Here is a 6,314-nt window from a genome sequence, read left to right as displayed (position 1 = left end):
GTCACATCAATTAATATTAATTATTTCTTTTATCTTTTAATTTTTTAAGATGATGTGAGTGTGCCTAAACAAAAAAGATTTGTAGTTGTGCCTACAAAAGTATTTCTCTCATGATAATGTTTTATAAAAAAGAATGATACATGATAATGTAAAACTCATGGTTCAATTCAAAGCTCATCTCATGTCTCTGTAAATTTTTCACTAAATCAAAAATGTGCATCTTGGTGATTGGTGAGTGATTATAGGATTCATAAACACATTTTAACACTTTCGGTAGCGAGGATTCATTGGAGAACGGATCTAAGTTGTCTCTCTTATTTTTGTGAGTAATTATCTTCGAGGGTCGAGAGAAAGAAAATTTCTTGTAACTTTTTTGAGTTATTAATTATCTCTTGAAGCTAAATTTTTGTAACTCTTTTGCATCTGTGAAAAGACTCATTGATAGTAGATTGACGAGCTGCTCTCTCCCATATGGAGGTTAATTTGGGCCAAACTATGTAAACAATCTTGGTGTATTTGTTCATCTGCTCTTTTTATTTTATTCTTTGAATTGATTATTTGTTTGTAGTTTGATCTACACAAAGGGGTGTTTGTCTCAAGTTTACTAAATTTATTCTTGGAAATAACTTTTCCGAGAATACAAGGATGAAATTTTTTTTCTTTGGTATTTTAAAAAAAAAGTGTTTGGTTAACATTTAAATATTCTCGGGAACCTTTATAATAGATATATTAGTTGATGATTATACACGAATTTATTCTCATATTTGTGAAGAATTTTTTACCACCATTTTTTATTGGGATTTTTTCTCAGAAATAAGTACACGGGAATAAAATTTAATAAACTTGTAACAAACACATAAATGTTTTTTTTTATCATTTTATTTCAAGAAATATAAAAATATACGTTCCCATAAATTTTAAATTTGTTCTAGTTCATATTTACTTTGAATGTTTAATGTTTAATTTATTTTTTTTTTTAGAAAACTTTGATGTTTAATTTAGTTGTCACGTATTATTTGTTCCACTATTAATTTCCACAACAAGTAATCAAATCCACTACGGTACAAAAATCCATTAAATATTTAATGCAAAAGACATAGAAAAAACACGTCACAATTTGTTAAGAATTTTTTAAAGAAAATAAAGATGTTATCGCATACTATTCAATAATGCAAATGAAGAATAATTTGCAATTGAAAGAGTCAACAAATTTACATAGTCTATGTAAAATAGAAATTGAGTAAATAAATGAAAAAGAAAGGGGAATGAAAAGGGATGCTGCGGAAGAAAAATATATTCATCAAATAAAAATTTAGAAGGAACTAGAAGAGCCTACAAATTTTAGGTGAAGCAAAGAAAAATATAGTAGAGAAGAATTGAAAAAACATATTATATGGAAGAAAAAAAAAATGACCTAGTCCTATTTTGACATTAAATGTTAACTGATTCTAACTCATTTTTTTTATTTCTTTTTCAAATTTAATTTTGCTTAGGGTTATTTAGATCATTTTATACTTTTTTTTTTTTTAACAAACCAAAATGAGATATATTAACTAAATCAGCCTCTCTAGCACAAGACGTACCGAGGTAGACTACAAAAGTTTACAAGAGAGTCAAACAATCAAAAACATATACAAAATAGAGGACTAGACCACCAGCTATGGTAGTTTAAAGTTGACGTAATACTCGTCGACTTCGACCACCTAAATGAAAACAGCTTGATCTTGTCCAACAAAATATGGGGCATATATGCCGAGCCTTTGAACAATCGATGATTTCTCTTCGTCCATACAACCCAAACACAAGCAAGCCAAATGAGCTACACGCTCGAGATCCACCTACTGAAGATGTGAACTGGATAAAGTGATCACGCAAAGAAGCGAAGTCCACCAAAAGAATGTCAATCCACGAACGCACTAAATCCCAAAGAGAACCAACAATACCGCATGATATGAATAAGTGATGGGCCGACTCAGCCTCACCACATCCAAAAACACACATGTAAGCTGTAAGAGATAAAACCCGTCGAGTAACCAGATTCACTCTCGTTGGCACACAAGAGAGTCATTTTATACTTATTCTTCTTTCTTTCTTTTCACTCTTTTCTTTTCATTTGATACCAAGCAAAAAAATAATTTTCTCATTTTCCATTCATTTATCCTCTTTTTGCTTACTTTCCTTCCTCTATATATTTTTTTTCATAAACCAAATATAGGCAAATATTATTATTGGTGTGATGCATGTAATTTTGGGTAATTTTTTTTGGTGCTTTAGTGTCACGATAGTTAAAATGGTTGGATATTCTAATGTCTGCTTTAAAAATAAAAAATAAAAACTAAAAATAGGCCAGCAATGATGTCAAAGTCATGTATGGCACTTCTTTTAAATTAAAAAGACCATAGAAAAGTCTATCTATAGTAACCCACATTTTATTCATTTTATTTCCATTCAACGGTCTGAGAAATTCAGATAAATAAATTGAATTCTAAAAAGTACAATCCTTCAGGAATATGTATTTGTCTTGAAAAGTAGGAGTATAATCAACAATGTTAACAAGATAAATATGGAAAATAATTATTGAAAACATTAAATTCTTTATATAATTAAATGTTATATTTCTATTTTTTAGGTAGTTTAACATATGTCTTTAAGACACAAGTTAACATGACCCTTTACAAATTATTATTGATGAAAGTGATGAAAACTAACAAATTGTTGACGAAAACAAATTGCCTTGACCCGCTTGTGTATTAAAAAGCGACCGATAAGATTATTTTTTGAGTCAAGTAGTGTCCGATAGTTTGTAAGATGAATGTCAAAATTGTTAAATTGAGCAATTTTGTTTGAGCTTAAAATCGAAAAATTTGAATACCAAAAAAAAGGAGCAGGAAATACCATAATTTTTACCTAGATAGCACTTCTACGAGAAAAATTTCAACTTATCTACTAGAAAATCGGCTGAGAAGATACCCTCCAAAAAAATTAACTAACTACGGGAGTTTCTGATAGAACACACAATAACAAACATCCTAACCTAACTTTGTTACCAACACACACAACCCCAAAATGCTATCAAAAAGCCTTAAAATACCATGTGGAGCCACAAACTCACAATCCAACTCACAAGAAACAAACAAATGATCCCAAAGAAAACACACAGCGACTCACCAAGGTCCCAAAATACTATACTTTTAATCATTCAAAAATTCAAGTTTTTTAATAGTAGAGATCAAAATTGAGTGCATGATAATTTTTTAGGGATTAAAAATTTAATAAAAATTAAGTAAAGACTAAATTTAAAATGTCACTATTTTATAGAGATCAAAAACATATTTAACTCCTTTTTTTTGTTTAGTAGCCTAGTGGATAGAAATTTCACCTTAAAAGTGAATAACTGGAGTGTTCGGGGTTTAAACCTCAACTTCTGAGTAATATATATGGTCTCAACCAACTGAGTTAAACTTACGGAGACAAAACATATTTAACTCTATACACATATAAACCTAATGTATGTATGTATAAAAAAACGGTGCTGTTAACATGTGCATATAGGGCACATGTTAAGGTTTCTATAATTAGAAATTTGCATTTAATATTATAAACGAATTTAATGCTTAAAAGATATAATACACGTGTTTCGAGAAAATATTTCTATATTTGTATTCTTAACATGTGCCTTAGGTGCACATGATAACATTTGCCATAAAAAAAATTGAGAATTTTGGTGTGGTCATGGCCCTACTAGGCCTAGGCATAGATCCACCCCCTGAATATGTCCCATTTTGGTTTTTATTTTTGTTGATGAAGACGTACACCTTTTTATTTGTATACTATAAAAGAAAACAAATGAAAAAATTAATAATGAGAGAGAATAACTTTTATATTATTAAAATATTGAATACACAATTTACGAGATAAATTTTTTATATTTATATCATTAACTAGTGTTCGGGACACTCTTTATCATTTTCATAACCGAAGAACCAAAAAATAAACCTCTAAATATAAGACCAATTTATAAAAACATGTAAAGTTCTTTATTACTAAAACATAAAAAAATAAAAAATAAATAAAAATAAAAAAGTGAATTAATTTATTTAAAGATAAAATTTGAATTTCCTCGGGAATGATCATTCACAGACTCTGTTTTGTGCACTTTTTAATAACAAATAAAAGAATAATCATGAAATGCATAACCAGCCAATATGCTGATTAAGGGTGACAATGAGATAAGGCAAAAATGTTATACAAGTGTACAAAAATTTATATGAACTAATAATTAGATATTTGTTATGTATTTATTCGAAAGTTAAGAGGGGAAGGAAGCAGAGGTGGCGGAACCAGGAGTGGCCTAGCTGGTTCACCAGTTAAGTAGCGGATAAAAAATTAAATAAAAGTATACCTGATGAAAAATCAGGTTTTCGTGTCATCATCAGCCATATCATTAATTAGCTGCAACATTATAAACAGTTTGAACAACGAGGGGTTTACTTTCTCCACCAAAGTTTTCTTGTAAGTTACGTGGTGGTTGAGGGTTACCATTACCCTCAGCCACGTCTCCAGCTTGAAGCAGCCTTGTTTCATGTATCTTCGCGGCAATGTCCCTAAATAACTTAGGAGAACCTATTGTTTGGAGTGTCGCAGATACTTAATTTAGCTATCCATTGCATTGGGGGCTTTGCCGGATCATATCTGTTCAGAATATGGAAGCAAGAATGTTAACAGAATCAAGTTAATAAAAGCATGAAATAGTCTATCAAGTTATCCCTTTTGTTATTGTCCGCGACTCCGCGTGACACTTTAACACTTCATATCAATACAATTAACAGTGTTAGAAAACTGATGTCAACAGAGGGACCATATTGAAAAACATTTCACATATATAGACTAATTCGAGATATTGAAAGAGTAAGGAGCCTAGCTGAGAGCGAGTTAGACTAATTTGATGGTTTACTCAGATACCACGGGAAGGTCTTAATTTGGCCCAAACAAACACATGTTACCATCTTAAAACAATTCCACTAAAAAACAAGCAACTCCAAGGGAGAAAAAACAAACAATGCTTTCACACTAACACATCGAACATCACAAATTCACAATCACTCCAATACTACCCTATTCCACAAAAATAAACATGGAAAAACAGTATAGAAGCGAAAACCATAAATTTCACAAAAAGAAACGTGGAAAAATAGTATAGTAGTAAATTACGTGGGCCATTGTGTAAAGAAAATCTGGTTCTCAGCGTCACTCTAGTCCAGCTGGGGAGGCAAGTTTCACGCAGAACGGAAGCATGAAGAATAATAAACGCTAATCCTATTATTGGAACGTAGGTTCGTAAGCGACAAACCTGTCAGATAAGATTTTAGAATTCATTAGATTTTCGGAATCCACCATAAAGAATAATTTGAAATCCACTAAACTTGAGAAAAATTATCTATAATTTTATTGAATGTCTTTAGGCGAAAGCGAGTCAATATGTTTTGTTTTGACGGTGGGTTTGTTTGTGTGCAAGGAAGGTGGATTATAATAAAACCCTAATAACAGACAAGGCTTATTAGTGTTTTTTTTTTAATGGCAAGGCTTATTAGTGTTTATTATTTATCTTTGTTTATGATATTGTCAACGAGGATCAAACCTAGGACTGATGCAAACACTAGACAAACACAATAACTTCCCAGATGTCACCCGTCCTACGATAATTCCAGATTAATTTGCATGCTTAATTGCAAAATTTTGATGGAATCCGGTGCATTATTGTTGATATGATCGCAACCATTTATTTTGTATATGTAAGCATGACATTGTTGTTTTTAGGGATGACAATTTGACTCATACCCATTGAATACCCACAAAAATACCCATAATGGGTAGAATAAAAATCCACATTTTAGGTATGAGCACGGGTATGGGTAATTACCCATAAAATGAGTGGGTATGTATGCGGGTACGAGTACCTTATTACCCACCCCGCCCGGGTACCTTGTTTCATTGTTAAATTTTAATCTACTTATGGGTTAAAATGTATATTGTTTTTTTTATTATGACATAAAATTTTTGAAAGCATTTTAATAAAATTTATATCATAAAAAAATAATTTTGTTGGAAAAATATAATATTTAAATATATTTTCATGTAAATATTTGTACCCATGTGTTATGTTATATGTGATGTGATAATATATTTTTTTCATAGATATAAACATATTTACATGTAAGCCACTAGGTTTATATATGTAAATTGTTTCTATCCCATGTGTTATTATCTTATTAATTTTTAGATTATTATTTGGGTGTTAAATTATTTTCGTTAGA

This window comes from Trifolium pratense, linkage group LG2 (assembly GCF_020283565.1).
Source record: "Trifolium pratense cultivar HEN17-A07 linkage group LG2, ARS_RC_1.1, whole genome shotgun sequence".
NCBI lineage: Eukaryota > Viridiplantae > Streptophyta > Magnoliopsida > Fabales > Fabaceae > Trifolium > Trifolium pratense.
The sequence above is the reverse complement of the archived record's forward strand: the minus strand, read 5'-3'. Positions refer to the sequence as shown.